General features: G+C 39.0%; 1 pseudogene; it reads left to right on the forward strand.

The window, feature by feature from the left end:
- The first annotated feature begins 617 nt into the window (after positions 1 to 617).
- The window catches only part of LOC134204603 (uncharacterized), a 204,653-nt pseudogene continuing 186,682 nt past the window's right edge, over positions 618 to 18,588 (forward strand).

Consider the following 18,588-nt stretch of genomic DNA (forward strand, 5'->3'; position numbering starts at 1 on the left):
GGAGATGGCGAATTCGATACTCGGTCCGGCCTAGGATGTTTTCGGGTTGGAAACTGGGTTGGGTCGACACACAAGATACATACTCGTGCAATGGCAGGTATAGAAACGCTTTCAATTAACTATAGAAATGCTAATAGAATACTAAGTTGAAAAGCCGGCCAAGTTCCAGTTGGAATGTAGAGCCATTGAAGAAGAAGAACTTTTTAGCTGAAAGTTATTTGAATTCTAGCTTTGCTAGCTGCTCCCCACGATGGTACTAATATTCCGCTCAGGTACGATTTTCTGTCTGAAGGTCAAATTTCTTTGGTAATTTTTTTTGAAAAGAACATGTTTAGTTCTATCTTATCAATCCTGGATTTCCAATCATATAGAAGTTATACTGTGGTTGGAATTAAATTCTCAGAGACTGGATACTCGGGACCTGCTCGGGACAAGTGAGAATCCGAGGGATGCAATAATCTTTGTTCCAGACGGTTTGGTACCCCGAAGGTTTGTTCAAAACAATTCTTCTCTCTATGCGTGTTTGCTAATATTCTCTGCTCTCTGAATGTTTTCATTTATGATTTCCATGAACCATATCTTGCCCAACGATGCTTTCTCCTGTCGTCAGTTCGAATCGAGAGGCCGCGCATTGAAGACGCTTTTGGAAAAACGTGCTTTTCCTTTACCTTTGCGGAGGGTGGTTTTGTGCTACTGGCTGCTGCAGCTAATAGTGATTGATCATGGTGGATGTGTGAGTGTGTGAGGTAAAAAAGCTCGAGGTTCTGCATTGGGATACGACATACAACAATGATGCTGTGCGATAGATTGTGAATGATATCTGAACGATTCCAGGCGATATTACGATTTGGTGCGTTGGAAATGATGCCCTTATTTGCGGGAAAAGTGTTAGTCTGGATACATTGCAATCGTGGATGAAGGGAACGAAAAAGAAAGAAAAAGAAGGATGAGCCCTAATCAGACTGCCCACCTCCAACGCGGACTGTAGCATTAGGGTGAACTGAACTCATAGATAGTGGAGTTTTAAGTTTTTCAGAAATTACGTCCCGTGATAGTTTGTGATTTTAGTCCCTTATCTTCTCTTTGTCATGCTTTTTGTATTGAAATTATTTTTTCTTGTATAGACCTTTACGTTGCTGGAGTTTTCCCATTCACCTGGACCTTGGAAAAAATAGTTTCCTATTCCTTTGGTGCTGTTTGTACTATGTAAATATGAAGATATTATTTGAAATGTATTATTGCGGAAACGGAACCTTAAATACTACCTCTGGGCCGGACCGACAGTTTTCAGGGGCCCTTAAATGTATGAAAAAGGTTGATTTTTGTGCCCGTGGCCATGCCCTCTCTCAAACCCCCCAAAATTAGGCCCCGTCTACCTACACATTTAAATTAAATCGCAGATATTATCTGTGAAATTTCACCGAAATCTCAACAGCACAACTTTCGTTTATTACTTCATCGATTTTCGAGAGTTAAACATCTGTTTGGGGGTCGTTCAACAATGATGTCGCAGGTCTTAGGGGGGGGAGGGAGTCTAAGATTTTGTGACATTACATATACTAGGTATACAAAAAAAACGTGACGGAGGGGGTGGGGGTTTCTAGAAATCTAAAAAAGTAGTGGACGTCATAGTTGAATCACCCCTTGTCAGTCTGCTTGCATGAACCAAAGTTCATAAGTGTTCATTATTATACTTTTTGCCTTTTGCGTATACTAAGTACACGTATACGCTATAGGATCACTCGAAAACCTTTTGATAGAAGGTTCGGAGATCCATAGAGTTATATACCAATCTACTCAGCTCGACGAATTGAGGTGATGTCTGTATGTGTGTATGTACGTATGTGTGTGTGTACAAAAAAAAAGTTAGATTCGTTAAAGGTTTGGAAAAATCTAAAATAACACCAATATGTGGATTGGTCTTATTTTTCATATTTGTTTATATGCATAAAAAAATTCTCGCCAAACGCAATTTGTTGCATAAGAGCTAAAAATGGCATTTTATTTTGTAGTTTTAAAATTAGTATTTTCGCCATAACTTTTGACCCAATTGTACGATCCGGCCAAGTTTCTAGAGGAAACAATGGGACAAGATTCTGCGTCGAATGCAATCTGTTGCGAGCGACCTGAGAAGCACACATATTGCACATCAATCACAGTAACTTATATATGACCGGATTCAGTCACAATATGGTTACTGCGAATCTATGACAAAAGGTCGAAAGGACAAAAGGTCAAAAGCCAAAAGGTCGAAAAGACAAAAGGTCGAAAGGACAAAAGGTCGAAAGGGACAGAATGTCGAAAGAACAAAAGGTCGAAAAGGATAAATGTTGAAAAGAACAAAATGTCTAAAGGGACAAAAGGCCGATAAAGAACGAGTTGAGTGTATTCTAAAAGAATTTCTTAAATGAATTTATTTTCATGCAGAAATACCACACTCATCTCATCAATCAAAGTTGAAGAATGAGCAATTTTCAAAGAAGTAGTAATTACTATGAACCAATATTATGAATACCTAGATAGTTCTGTTAGAAATAAAAAAGATTGTTTATTTAAGAAATGAATAAAACTTGTATTGCGCGAGACAGAGTTGTCCTATACAGTTGGCAAAAAAAATGCCCTTTTATTTTTCACTATTTTTAACAATTGAATAAAAATCGTTGAATGAGTGCAAATTAACAGATGGAGATCTATATTTTCTAAATGTCACTTCAATCTGTCTAAATAGTGCACGCCGCAGCCACGCAAATGCGCGCATTAAAAATACACCGGTGTGTAAAGGCTCCTCAAAGTCTAAGCGATTTCATCCCCAAGACGGTGACAGCTTGTTGCGGCGATTATATCGTTGGGTGGATGCTGGCAATGCTCGATTTACGCATCCATACCAACAGAATCGCAGTCGCCAAGCAATAGAATCGCGTCGCGATTGTCTCGTCGCGTGTGTTTGGGGGAACCTTAATACACGCCGATGTGTTTGATGTGCGGCGTGCGCCATTTTGAGAGAACGAAGTGATATTTAGAAAACTCAAACATCCATCAAACATCCAATGAGTTTTATGTATTTGTTAAAATTGTGAAAAATAAAAAAGCAGAGTTTTGCCAATTGTGTAAGGGAACTCTGGTGCCGAATTGATTCTCTCCGTTTCAGTTTCTTGTCTATTTCGACCTTTTGTCCCTAGTACCACAGTTCAGACCGATTTGGTTGCAGTAGCTCCAATGTGACTGAATTTGGTCGCATATGAGTCACAGTGACTGATATGTGATAAGTGTGCTACTCGGGGTGACTTTTGACCTTTAGATCTTATTGATCTTTTATTCTTTTCGGCCTTTGGTCCCATTCGACGTTTTGTCCCTTTCGACCTTTTGTCCCATTCGACGTTTTGTCCTTTCGACCTTTTGTCCTTTTCGACCATTTGTCCCTTCGACATTTTGTCTTTAGACGTTTTGTCTTTCGACCTTTTGTCCCTAACCTGGTTACTGCAACCAGATTTGATGAACTTATGTTGCTTGGGGAATAGATGAAAAATAGGAAATATTGGGACAGGATTCTGCGTCGAATGCAACTTGTTGAGAGCAAATCGGTTGAGGATAAGTGCCCGAAAAATGAGTGACATTTTTTACGCGATTTTTTCGTATAAATTTGTATTTTGGCCATAACTTTTGATCCCATAGTTCGATCTGGCCAATTTCAAATAGGAAACAATGGGACAGGATTCTGCGTCGAATGCAACTTGTTGCGAGCAAATCGGTTGAGGATAAGTGCCCGAAAAATGAGTGACATTTTTTACGTGATTTTTTCGTATGATTTTGTATTTTGGCCTTAACTTTTGATCCCATAGTCCGATCTGGCCAATTTCAAATAGGAAACAATGGAACAGGATTTTGCGTCGAATGCAACTTGTTGCGAGCAAATCGGTTGAGGATGAGTGCCCGAAAAATGAGTGACATTTTTTACGTGATTTTTTCGTATGATTTTGTATTTTGGCCTTAACTTTTGATCCCATAGTCTGATCTGGCTAATTTCAAATAGGAAACAATGGAACAGGATTTTGCGTCAAATGCAACTTGTTGCGAGCAAATCGGTTGAGGATAAGTGCCCGAAAAATGAGTGACATTTTTTACGTGATTTTTTTGTATGAATTTGTGTTTTGGCCATAACTTTTGATCCCATAGTTCGATCTGGCCAATTTCAAATAGGAAACAATAGGACAGGATTTTGCGTCGAATGCAACTTGTTGCGAGCAAATCGGTTGAGGATAAGTGCCCGAAAAATGAGTGACATTTTTTACGTGATTTTTTCGTATGAATTTGTATTTTGGCCATAACTTTTGATCCCATAGTCCGATCTGGCCAATTTCAAATAGGAAATAATGGGACAGGATTTTGCGTCGAATGCAACTTGTTGCGAGCAAATCGGTTGAGGATAAGTGCCCGAAAAATGAGTGACATTTTTTTAGTAGTTTTGCGCACACACACACACACATACACACACACATACACACACACACACACACACACACACACACACACACACACACACACACACACACACACACACACACACACACACACACACACACACACACACACACCAGTTGCCAGTTGGGCAGCTATTGCAGATGCGCGACCAGTGCCAGTTGGGCAGCTATTGCAGATGCGCTCCTGCGTCTTGGAATTCCCGAGTACCTGTACAAGATTCTCGGAAGCTACTTCCAGAATCGAGTACTGGTATACGACACGGAGGCGGGTCGGAAGTGCGTTGACATAACCTCAGGGGTTCCGCAAGGTTCCATACTGGGTCCGGTGTTATGGAACGTCATGTACGACGGTGTCTTGAGGTTGAAGTTCCCGGTGGGCGTGGTAATCGTCGGCTTCGCTGACGATATTACGCTGGAGGTCTACGGCGAATCGATCGAAGAGGTGGAGTTGACTGCAGCCCACTCGATCGCAATTGTGGAGGAGTGGATGAGTTCCAGGAAGTTAGAACTGGCTCACCACAAGACTGAGGTGGTTGTTGTTAACAACCGAAAGTCGGAGCAGCAAGCGGTGATAAGGGCAGGCAACTGCACGATCACCTCTGAACGCTCAATCAAACTCTTGGGGGTAATAATCGACGATAAGCTCACCTTTGGTAGCCACGTCAATTACGCCTGCAAGCGTGCCTCCACAGCTATAGTGGCATTGTCCCGGATGATGTCCAATAGCTCTGCGGTTTATGCTAGCAAGCGCAAGCTTCTGGCTAGCGTTGCTCTGTCCATACTGAGGTATGGGGGGCCAGCTTGGGGCACGGCCCTGCGTATTAACTGCTACAGAACGAAGATAGAAAGTACGTATAGGCTCATGTGCCTAAGAGTTGCGAGCGCGTACCGTACCGTGTCGCACGATGCACTCTGCGTCATCACCGGTATGATGCCTATTGACATCGTTATCGGTGAAGACATAGAGTGCTTTGAAATGCGCGGCACGAGAGGCATCCGCAGGACTGTCAGGTTGGCCTCAATGGTCAAATGGCAGCGTGCGTGGGACAGTTCCACTAAGGGTAGATGGACACATAGGTTGATACCCGAGATAGGTACGTGGGTCAAGAGGCGCCATGGGGAAATCACTTTCCACCTGACCCAGGTCCTTACAGGCCATGGTTGCTTCAGACAGTACCTACACCGGTTCGGACACTCGGCCTTGCCCGAGTGTCCGGTGTGCGTTGGTTTACAGGAAACGGCGGAACACGTGTTGTTCGTGTGCCCGCGTTTTCGCACAATGCGTGACCACATGCTTGCCACATGTGGTCTGGACACTACCCCGGACAACCTAGTTCGGAGGATGTGTAAAGATGAAGTTGGCTGGAACGCCGTTTTATCGGCTATCGTCCAAATCGTCTCGGAGCTACACAGAAGGTGGCGCGTGGACTCGAGGGATGGCTAGTTCAGGCGCATATAAAAGGTGGTCCAAGGGTTTGGAGTCGGCTTCATGGGTCATACCGGTGCCCTGTGGTCGAACTCGATCCTTTTATCGAACAAGTGGCCGCGTGAAAAACAACATGGTATCGTCGCTTTCGCGGCGTCGGTCAACCGGGCGGGTTCCGAGCCCGAGGACGGAAAGGGGTCCTCGTCAAGGCTGGGGCAGGCATAGGCACCGCGTCGGCAAGTCCCTCTGTGTGCTGGCGAATAGGCCCTATCGCAGAAAGGTCAATTTGGGGTGCACGCGGCATCATCATTCTTGATACTAGTCGTGCAGAGGGAAGCAGGCGCGAAGTCGACCCTTCCCACCTTCCGAGGACATAGGGCGTGGTAAGGCCACCTGGAAAGCCGGCAATGCGCTGGCACGATACCATGGTGTTCTTCTAAAAAAGCGAGTCACGATGTTCGATGCTGCAAGGACACGCAGCTAACCTCGAGGGTGCGTTATGCACTGGCCCCCCTTTGAAGCATTACTTTCTGGTTGTACCGAAGGGGCGATGGGCTTGGCGGCAATGGAAACGGTTTAGCTGGTCGGGGATGCAGTCCTGCCTCCCTCATTGGAGGTGGCCCCTAACCCAGCACTTCCTGGTCAACCCAGGATGTCTGTTGAGCAGATTCCCCCTCCATTGTTTAGGAAGAAAAAAAAAAAAAAAACACACACACACACACACACACACAGACATCACCTCAATTCGTCGAACTGAGTCGATTGGTATATAACACTATGGGTCTCCGGGCCTTCTATAAAAAGTTTGTTTTTGGAGCGATCATATAGCCTTTACCGTATACTTAGTATACGAGAAAGGCAAAACATTTAAATGTACGTCAAAACGTTGTTACGTCACGCCGGAATGTGTCAAACATATTTATTTTTTAATCGATCACGCCGGAATGTGTCAAACATGTTTATTTTTTAATCGATATTAAATATTATTATAAATTTTATTCAATTATTCCTTAATATTTTTTTTTCTGGGTGCTGCTCGAAAAGTTTCTTCCGAAATTTGTTTAGGGCACATCCCCTTGTAAAGTTAGAATAGATAAATTGTATCCTTATTTTGTTCTAAAAATTCTTTGTGGTTCCGTTGAAGACATCGTTCATTCCCGAGAATTTCTAGACTGCTCAAAATTTTCTATAAAATTCTCTAACTAAATTTAACACAGAGCTCTCCTCTGAATTTTTTTCCACGATGTTTGATTTTGAATGGAAACACTAAAAAAGCTGCAGAAATATGCTCGACAGGATATCCACCAGGTTCGCAAATTTCATTTGTAAATATTGTCTTTAGTCGAATTTCTCTGAGGATTCAGCGAAGGAATCCTCAATTTTTTTTTTATTTTTCAATAAATTTAACAAGATATTCCTAATTAATGATTTGAGTGTATTACTTCTACGTGAAGTTAAACGATTAACAATGATATGGAAATGCTAATATCATCTTCCAAACTAAGACGTACATGTTCATGGTAGAATTAGAGGCGGAAGTATAGAATTGATAGTTCCGTAAGGATACGGCAGGCATGAAGAATACCAGTGGAGATATATCAGCTTTCACACTGATATTCTTCCCACCTTCTTTCATACGGGAGTTTGGCAGAAGGAAAGTCGTGCGATATGTGCCATCACAAATATTGCCCTCCGCTCGCTTTCAATTCGATTTCTATAAAAAACATTCTTCATGCCTGCCGTATCCTAACGGAACTATCAATTCTATACTTTCGCCTATAATTCTATCATGAACATGTACGTCTAAGTTTGGAAGGTGATATTAGCATTTTTATATCATTGTAGGATATTCCTTTTGGAGTTTCTTCTTCGAAGTTTTCTATCAGAGGTCATCTATAAAGTTTTGTTCTCTGCAAACTTCAAATTAAATCACTTTAGATTTTGTTATAAGAAGCATCTGATTTTTTTAAAATGATTATCTAAAGAATCTTCTATCTGGAATGAATACGTTCTACGAAGCGTTTTAGCCAAAATAGCAAAACCTATTATATCCTTACGTGCCACCAACTAGTTGATAGTTGTTGAAGGACCGTATGGCATCAAGTTGATATTACAGTCGATGGTTTGAATATTTATATATACTATGATTTCGCTGGTTGGGTCACGACCCAACTAAAAATCACTCATATGTCAAAATGCAAAAAGAATTTCAAGAACGGGATTTTGCTTTACTGGACATCATACGTGGAGTTTAAATCGAAATACAAGTGTGCAAATGGCTGTCAGTTGACCCAGCTGAAAAAAGTTGACCCAATTCGAGAGTCTCAACTTTAGTCGAACTAGAATTTTTTGATAAACACACTCGAACAAGACATTTAGCTTTTTTTGTAGCAAATCGTTCAAGACAAAGAAAATAGTGCTGTCCAATGAGAGCTTGAAGTAGCTCGAAGTTTCTCCCTGTCCTGCTCATACCCATTTGTTGACAAAAAAGAACGAGCAGGACGGGAACAACTTCGAGCTACTTCGAGCTGCTCATTGGACAGCATTAATAGTTCAACGCTGGGTGGTGCGAGCCCCATAAAAAATCCTCCCGACTTTCCCCAAGACTAAATCGGTTCACGTCGGCAGGGTCGTCCGATTTTGTTCCCGACGAATTTGTAGATTGTTTCACCGAGCCTTATGGGAATTTTACAGGGGACGCCACCGACGCGACGACAAACGAAATCGCTAGACGAACATCAACTAAATCGAATAAACAATAGGTCAATTTCGTTTTAAATTATGTGTGACGAAACCAGACGAAATAGGGTGATTAATCGGATTATTGAATTTCAGCACGGAGCAGATCAGACTAAATTTATAGATTAATCGGTGTAGAAAATAATTAAATCAGGCAAAATAGGGTGTTTTGTCGGTTTATTACATTTCATCATGAAGCATATACGACTAAATATATAGATTGATAGGTGTAAAAAATAATGAAAATAGACGAAATATGGTGTTTGATCTGTTCATTAAATTTTATCATAGAGCAGATCCGAATAAATCCATAGATTAATCGGTATGAAACACAGGAAAAACAAACGAAATCAAGGGTTTAATCGATTTATTAAAATGGGTGGCATGAGTGACAGTTCTCGATTCGGTCCAGGTCGGTGGATGAATTGGACTCATTCTTATACTGACCTGTTTGGTTTAGGTCGATAGCTGAAAATAGTTGATTATTAAATTAACAGCTACTTGATTGAGTGAAGTACAAGAAATTTCTTAAGACTTACATTAGTAGGGCTTCTGGGTATCATAGCACCGAATTCTTTAGGATTCAATGAGTTTAGGGATTTCAATATAGGGTATTCGGTATTTCTGACCTCCTCTGTGTTACCATCCTTCTCCAACTTCTGAAAATGATGAAGGAATGGTATAGTGAAAGTGACTCAGCACTATAAACATTAATCCACAGTTTACCTTAAATAGCCTTTTTTCTTCCTACCTAATGATGGCATCTATTCCTATACAAATGAGCACACCAAACAAATGATGATTCGCTTGAAATGGAAATATTATACTTTTTGGAATGTCTGATTTGCTCATTGGTGGCGACATAAAATAAAGTATCCTGCTTGAATTATTAAAACTTGAACAGAACTACATTTGATCACTTACCTTGATTAACCGATTTTCCTTGATGTTTTGGAACGTTCCTGAGTGTGGCACAATCTGAAAATCTTACAAATTATGTCATATTTCAATAATTAAATATCATTTACTTACTTTGTTTATTCTATGTTCATGAACACAGCCATCCGATTTCATCTGTGCTTCAATCAAACAATCAAAATAAACACCATAAGCACCAAATAAACAATTAATCGATTATTTAACCGATTAAATAGGCAACCGATTGCTCGCGACTTAATCGTTCAATAAGTCTGACGACGAAAATATGTAGCCTACGACAATCGACGTCGTCGGTGAAAAAATAGGTCGATTTGGAAGGTACCCGATTTCGTCGGATGATGGTGAAATTTCGGAGCTGTCAAATTTTTTATTGGGAGGTTTTTCCTTTCCTAAGCATCGTGGCGAGATATGCCAATGACTATAGACTTCTGAGGAATATTTTAAATTCTAGGGTCTAAACTATGTCACTCATTGGCTGAAATGTGTTCTGATTAAGAAAATGTCATCAAAGCTACCACACGTAAAAAAATTTAATGATTTTATTTATTAATTTCCATTCATGTAAACCATCAGATATAAGATATATTTTTCATTTCCCTTTATATGATTTTCATTACAAATCTGAATCAAATTTATTTAGAGTGCTTATATTGAATATTATCTTATTGAATGAAAAGTATAAGTTTTGCTACATGGCAAAAATGTATTGAGCGGAACTTATACTTTTGATGTACGCTGCGAAATGAAAAAAAAAGATCAGCCAGAGGAAAACTGCTGCAGAGAAACATGCAAATTATTTGTCGAGGAATATTTCCGCATTGAATTTGCACTTGGAATGTTTGATGTAAATCCTTCATCGGTGCCAAACCAACGTGAAAAACTTCAAGAAAAACCTTACAGGTAATTAATATCATATTTATGCGCATCAGGTGATTATATTTATTGAAAGAAAAATTGTTTTTTTTTTCAGAAATCCAGAAACGAAGTTCTGATGGTTTGTCGGTGCGACGATTGCGTTGTCGATCACCGGCCATGGCGGAGTCAAGGTCCACCGGAAACATGATAATATGTTGGGATATGCAGACCTCGATGCAAACACGCAAGCTAGATCCTGATCCAAATTATGCATATAGAAATAAAATATGAAGGAAGGTATAACGTTGTTTCGAGGCATATAGTCGCAGATGGTTCGCTGGACGAGACCATCCGGCAGCCGACCGTCAGTACGGAGAGTTGACCAGCGACACAATTGGAGTTCCCATCACACATTTGCAAACGATTCGCGAACGTTTGCGGCGGCATGTACGGCATGTACGGACAGTATGACCCGACTGATCGATATCGACACCGGATAGTTGCAGTTCGTGTATTCCTCCGGAAACTAATCCGATCTCGTTACAGCATCAACCGGAACAACGCGTTAAAAATTTTGTTTAAATTTAAGTCAATAAAAATAATAAATAAACCAAATACGTGCGATTTTCGGATTTAAATTGATTTCAAGATTAAAATAAAAATGAATTAATATTAGAAAACCCCCATTGATTTTATTGTTAATTCTCTAATCAAATTCATACATTGACGTTATATGGACTATTCGAAATCTCTAATTATGTTTATTAGCATTCGACATGAAATGTATAAGTTTCATGTTATGATTATCTTATGCAATGATGCATTGCTTTCATTGCAATTAGACATATGTTCCATTAAGAAACCACAATGGCAAAAATGTATGTGTTTTGCCGAATACATTCATTATGAAGTTTTTTTTTCGTGCAGAAATACAATTATGTTGAAAGATATTGATCATTAAGGGCACTTAGCACTGAGTACACATAATGGCAGCAGCTATGGCTTCCTTACTCATACAACCAAAGATTGCATACTGAGGATAATCCGCACATATTTTTCGGTGAAAATCAAAATACATAAATTTTAATTCAAGGATTTTTATGTGCGCACATAACTATCCCAGGACGCATATAAACTAATTAGTGTAATACTATAAAGCATCTGTACATATATTTCATCAGTGCAAAGCAATTTTTATTAGCCGAACAAATGAATGACAAGTGCGTAGTTAGCTGATCACAATCTATTAGTGTACACATTTGTATTACGTGCAGATTATTCTGAGTGTACCAAGTTAACTAATTTTATTTAATTTATCTACTTACTTGCAATATGCAATGCCCACACTTCTCTATTCAACATGCAGATGAAAATGGTTCACCCAGCACATGATTTTTCGAGCATTTTAGGGTCTGTCTCATTTGGAGAATTAAACTTAAAAGTGACAGTTCAAAAATTAAAAAATCACCCGGTCATAAAAATGACTGGTGCTATCCATCAATTCCAATAAGACATCGATGAAAAATGATTCGATATCTGTCATAAGTAATCTTGCTCTGCGAGCAGGGTTATTCGATAATTATTGAAATGTCACTTTTAAGTTTAATTTCAGTTCAATTCTCCAAATGAGACAGGCCCTTAGCATTAATGTCTCTAATTTGTGCTGTTTGCTGCTAATCACCACCAATAATAACCCAGCTATTGTTTACGTTTTGATGCTGAACACTTTTTATCATTTTTCCACTTTTTGCGCTACGGATAACGTCGTTTTTTTGCTTGTGCGCATTGAGCCAATGATTCGTTGGGACATATTTCACCTCTCAGTCTACAGACGGAGAGGCACTCATCTCATGCGAATATATTCGTAATCTGCCAACCTTAAGTCTATCACTTTATCTATATATATAAAAACCAATCTATGTATGTATGTTCGCTAACTACTTCTGAACCACTTGGCCGATTTCAACCAAATTTGGTACACACATTCTCTATCCTCAGGGGAAGTTAAAAAAGGGGGTGGGAGGGTCATTTAGGAAAGGGGGAGGGGTTTTGTTTAGAAAACGAACAATTATGTGTAACTTTCATCTCCCAGGACCGATTTCAACCAAATTTTGTACACATATTCACTATAAGGAAACAATCATATGAGAGATTTTGGGAAAGGGGAGGGGTCTGGAGGGAGGGTATTGTTCAGAAAACGGGTAATTTAGAGTAAATTCTGAACCCCTGCACTGATTTCAACCAAATGTGATACACATTCTCTACCCTAAAGAAAAGATAACAAATGGGGGTGGGGCGGTCATTGTAAAAAGAGGGAGGGTATGGGGGGGAGGGGTTGTCTTTATAAAACGAGCAATTCAGTGTTACTCCCAACTTCCAGTACCCATATCAACCAAATATTGTACACATATTCACTAAGAGAAGTCGATCACATGGAAGTGTAATTTGGGAAAGAGGGGAGGGGTCGGGGGGGAGGGGTATTGTTCAGAAAACAGGCAATTCAGTGTTTCTTTTGAACCCCTGGACCGCTTTCATCCAAATTTGGTACACACATTCTCTATCCTGAGGAGAAAATAACAAAGGGGTGGGATGATCATTGGGAAAAGGGAGGGTAAGGGGAAGGGTTGTCTTTAGAAAAGAGCAATTCAGTGTAACACCCAACTCCCAGGACCAATTTCAGCCAAATTTGGTGCACACATTTTCTATTCTAAGGAGAAGATAACAAAGAAGGTGGGAGGGTCATTTTGGAAAAGGGAAAGTTATGGGGGGAAGGGGTTGTCTTTAAAAATGAGCAATTCAGTGTAACTCCCAGGATAAATTCCAACCAGATTTGGTACACTTATTCTCTATTTTTGGAAGATGTTTATTGAAAAGGTAGGGCCAAACAAAGATATAAAAATATATTGATACAAAGGTTCAATTCTATGAGCGGTAGATCTACCTCTGTGGGTTTCGTGCTACAGCATTGGACATTTTAATTCTATAATTTACTTTTCAGTCCCTAGCAAAGCCGGATACATATAGCTATTAGCTATCTATATATCTCGGATACTTATTCAACGTATGTGACGTATGTGATTTTGTAAACAAAAATTTAAACGTTGATTTCTGCAATCTGATAGCACTCCCACGCAAACTATCGCCACATACAGGTAGGGGAGGTTTCGGCTACATGTTCGTTGTATTGGTTTGCGTGGGAGTGTCATCATATTTGACAAATCGACGTATGCATCTTTGTTTACAAAATCACATACGTCGTTTTGAATAAGTTGCCGAGATATATAAAACTCAATGTTTGTATGTTTGTGTGTGTGCTCCAGCCTAACTTCTGAACCCATTATTGTATTGTTTAGTTATCGATCAATTCAACCATTTATCGAAATCATGGTTTGCCCAACGTAAAAAGCAATGATTAATGTGTTTCCTTCTGGATGGTGAATGTGATCCCTTCTTTAAAAATAGACGTTTGCTCGGAATAAGGCATCGGTGGATGTTTGTCCTTCTTTAGAAATAGACGTTTGCCCGGAATATGGCGATTATGGGTTCGCTCCCTTTTCCAAAATCAGTCAATGTTTTCAAATGAAATCTGCCTTCTTTTGATCAAATGATGAAGTATCGATAAGATAACGCAATTATCCTGTTGACCAATTGGTTTATTCATTTTCCGATTGTGAAAAAAAACTGCGAATCAAACTGGCAATTCCGAGCAAGGCCGGGTACATAAAGCTAGTTGATCCATATTTTTCATCATATCTGTAAAAACCCAGATTAATCCACCTAGCGGTAATGGCGCCTTTTTTTTTTTTTTTTTTCCAATTTCGTTTATTTGGTAGGCTCAGGCGTGTATAACACTTTACGGAGCCACGTTTCTTTGAGATATGTACAATCGACATAATCTTATTATTAAATTAGTAAGAGAGGGAAATAAGCCAACGTACTCGTGGTGACTCGAGGTAATGGCGCCTTTCTCGCGCTAAAAGGTAATAAATGTCGCTTTTACGCTTACACCTCGATGATGTACAAGAAAGGCAAAACAGTTAAACCGTCTAATGTTATGATAGAAAATTTACACTAGTAGACGACAGATGGCGCTGCCAAAAGTTTCTCGAATTTCCTATGTTCGAATTTTGACTTTCGTACAAATTCATAGTACTATAAAACTGAACGAAGAGCATACTTACGCCTAAATGCGTGCAACACGAGCATCTTTATAGTACGACGAAACTCTTTATGAGAGCAAGCCACGGATAAACTTTAAAAATATTCATAGTTGCAAGGCATTTTTCATAACACATTATTGTTCTATGTGACTATGTCTCATCACTATTTTAATAATATCTATTTTTGCAATTTGCAATTATTATGAAATTCAATAGTGATCAACAACGTTTTAGTCTCTGTCGGATGCAACTTGTTGCAAGAAAATCGGTTAAGAGTTTCTATGTGAAAATTTGGCTAATGTTTTTTATGGCATTTTGTGCACACACACACGCACACACGGACAGACAGACATTTGTTCAGCTCATCGAGCTGAGTCGAATGGTATATAACACTATGGATCTCCGGGACTTCTATCAAAAGCTCGAATTTAGAGTGAAATGATAGCCTTTCGGTACAACTTAGTTGTACGAGAAAGGCAAAAAGGGATATGCTTTGTTTAGTCAGTCAACCGTGCATTTTTGTTTTGTTTTTTTGCTGCTTAGGTACCCTCTGAGACCAACGAAGGTACCCCCAGGTGTACAAATGTTCCCCAGGTTGAGAACCGCTACTCTACAGGAACAGTAGTACAGAATAGTACGATTTCCATCCCAGCCCATAACGCTGGATAGACATTTGGAGTAATATTTGCCATGGTCACATTCCCAAGTAACATTTCAAGTTTTATTCCGCTTTAATAATGGGTTTCAAGATTCATTTATAAGATCTAACAATAAACCCGAATAATACACGGCAACCTTAGGATGACCACTTCTCCAGATAACCACTATAAACCTATTATAAGAGCATTTAGAAACCCTTTCTCAAACCACCCGCAAAAAGGGAATTTGGCTGTGGCAGCAGTCAAAATGTTGCTTTAAAAAAAGTGAAACAAAACTTTGCAGGAAAATAATAACAAATGGATTGCTAATGAAAATTATGATGATGACAACAGAATAATATTTTTCAGGTTGTTTTTTTCGATTCAGTACCACTGAAAAGAAGTGTGCGTCCGATTTTATGGGCAAAGCTGGTGAAAAAATAAGGTTGAACACCACGCGCCGGCAATATAAGGTAGTTCAGGAAAATAAATCGAATATACTTATTACCACAACATCTAGGATGTCCACTAAATAGATTAGTACTTTAGCCCAAATTATAAATAAATAAAATTATTTATCAGAAAAAGTATGATACGGGGTGAAAATGTCGTTAAATCATGAATTTCAGTGATATATTTCACTGACTGTGAAAAGCTTCTCCATTTTCAATATGGCCATCATGGAATTTGATCAGAATACTTTGCTTTTATTAAACACCGTCAAAAACTCTTCGCAATGCAAACATGCTTATGGGGGTAATTCATTTAACCACATTTTGACCAAAAATTGGAGCTTTATTCGAGCGTTGAAAATTTATTACGCTCTTCATTACAGTCATAGATCTGTTCATATGGTCAATAGGCAATTGACGGTTGAAGCTTTTTTTAACAGATTTATGAGAGGTTTATTGATAGCAATAAGAGCGCCAATAAAACTGAGCAATTAGCTTTATGATTGCTGTCATAAGTCCGCAATAAGAATTATATAAATCCAAGGAGCATGGAAATTGTTACTTGGGATTGCCAGATTCAGGTAAATCCTGACCCAATGGACAGCTTCCGTAATTTCCAACTCCGTGGTACTTATGGGGGATAAGTCGGTGGCCCTTCCATTGGATTTGTTCGTGTTTGATTTGATGTTTACACACTACCGCCATCTGGTTGCCTCTTGGCCACACACAGTGTATTTAGCAATGGGCGATAATGCATCCGTGACGATGATTTTGATTGGATTTTATTCTAAGTGAGACGTCTATTTTTTTGTGTCAAAAGTTCACGATTATCGCATTAGCTCATCACTGTGCCTCAAAACTTCGTTTAATATTCATCATAGAAAAAAAGAGTGACACATGCAAAGATTTCAATACTCAAGTTCATACAAACCCCCAAAAAAATAGGTAGACCCATACTTTCAAACTCAAATTGCAGTCTACCCAGGTCTACCCTAATGCAATATCTCCTCAGTGCTATGAATGTGTAAAATACATGTTTATTTACATTTAAGCTAGTGTATGTTGCTGGAAAAAGCTTAAAGAACGAGACACTGAGCGACGCTAAGACCGTGCTTCCTGTTTTGTAGAAGGAGTACAAGTAGTAAGACAAGGCTAATTTTTGCCCTTTAGCAGCCATCCAGAGTGAAGTACCATACGGATGGTATGGGTTCAGCCAGCATACACAGTATAGGGCATTAATTCACCTTTTCGATGCATGTTGGTACACATATAGCTATGTAGAGTCAATATGCGGTGAACTGGAGTGATGCAGTATTAAGGAAACATACTATGGCTACAAACGGTGGGAGTACCTGTTAGAGCTATTATTTCTCACCACCTCAAGAGCTTTTTTTCCCTATTTGCGCCCAGTAAGACCTTCCCACCATCGCAAACTCAGCATGGTACAGCATGAATCACACAGTTGGTTTGCACTGGTTGTGTTTGTGAGAAAATTTCTTCAACCATTGCGAGTAGAGGAAAAAGTAGGAATAATTCTGCGTGTTTCCGACTGGTTGTATTTGGTTGACTACTTTTGGGGAAAAAGCCTTTGAAATGTATTATGCGTCTCCATTAATAGACTATTTAGTTGCTATTTCCATAAACTTACAAAATGTATTTTTTTTACCTTCATAAAACTATAAAAATCGTGAAATATTATGTCATTCCATACCGCCATATAAAAGCAAAGCATACGACGTATAACTACAGTGTTCCTACTGTTGTTGTTAAAATATTTCTTCGGATTATTTCGATAAGTTTTTCTTTCATTTCTGCTCATAAACAATCAGATATCAACGTCAGATTTTAAGTAAAGTTTTAATTCATCATCAGTATTTCTGTAACATTTATATTTTCGTTGGCGAGATTTTATATTTGAATAATTCACACGGGCGTTAAATTTAAGTCTTTCTTAATGCAAATTTATGAAATTCGACAATGACATCATCTAAAGGCTGGTACTCCTTCATCAAGAACATATCAAAATTCGGACACTTGAATTTGAATAGAAATGTTTCATTAATCTAGATTAATTTGACCAGATGCATTTTTCAGCATCATTTTTCTAAGCTATACCTATTCTATGTTATGCAGCCTCACAAACATTTTTAAATATTTTTTGTAGGCCGAAATCTATTCAAAAGACACTTGTTTGTTCATTTTCTTGCCAGGGGCGGGATACAGATAGGCGTCCCGCGTTTCGTAGGACGCTTGCTGGTCTTTTATCTTTTTTGTCTTTTATTGAGAGGGAAAAGCCGACGGGAGTGGAGTTTGGGAAATATTACGCTCTTTCACCCGTAGGCATAAAACTCCTATTTTTATACCAACAGTTTAGAACCAAATGATACATACATGATAACCTAGTAACTAACAATTGATGACCGGCACTAGATTTTACAATACAATCTTAAGACATTATTACTACGTCTAACATAACAAAAGGCTCGACTTACATAAAATTGGACAAATATCTACAATAGTTCTTCTTCAGTGTTTCTAAGACTGGTTCTTGATAGGTACTACGATTGATTTAGTCCATGTATGTTTTCAGTAGAGGGGTTCTTATGTATATTCTACTGATAAATGTGAGATCGTGGCGTAATGTATGTTGTCTGGGCCAGGAGATGAACCTTTCAATCCGTTCATTGCCTTTGCCAGTTTGTTTTTGGAGAATGGTGCGTTGTACTTTGCTATATCCTCATTTATTATTTCGATCCTATTTTTCAATGGTAAAAAGTTCTGATTGCAGTCTTTAACGCTATTCGCTATTGTCATATGTGTGTTTCATGGGCCTGTAAAGTTAATTTCTCTTTCTAGCAAAATCGTTCAAAAATGTCTCTTATATTTTAGTCTTCTTGCACT

The sequence above is a fragment of the Armigeres subalbatus genome, unplaced genomic scaffold (genome assembly GCF_024139115.2).
Source record: "Armigeres subalbatus isolate Guangzhou_Male unplaced genomic scaffold, GZ_Asu_2 Contig739, whole genome shotgun sequence".
Taxonomy (NCBI): Eukaryota; Metazoa; Arthropoda; class Insecta; order Diptera; family Culicidae; genus Armigeres; species Armigeres subalbatus.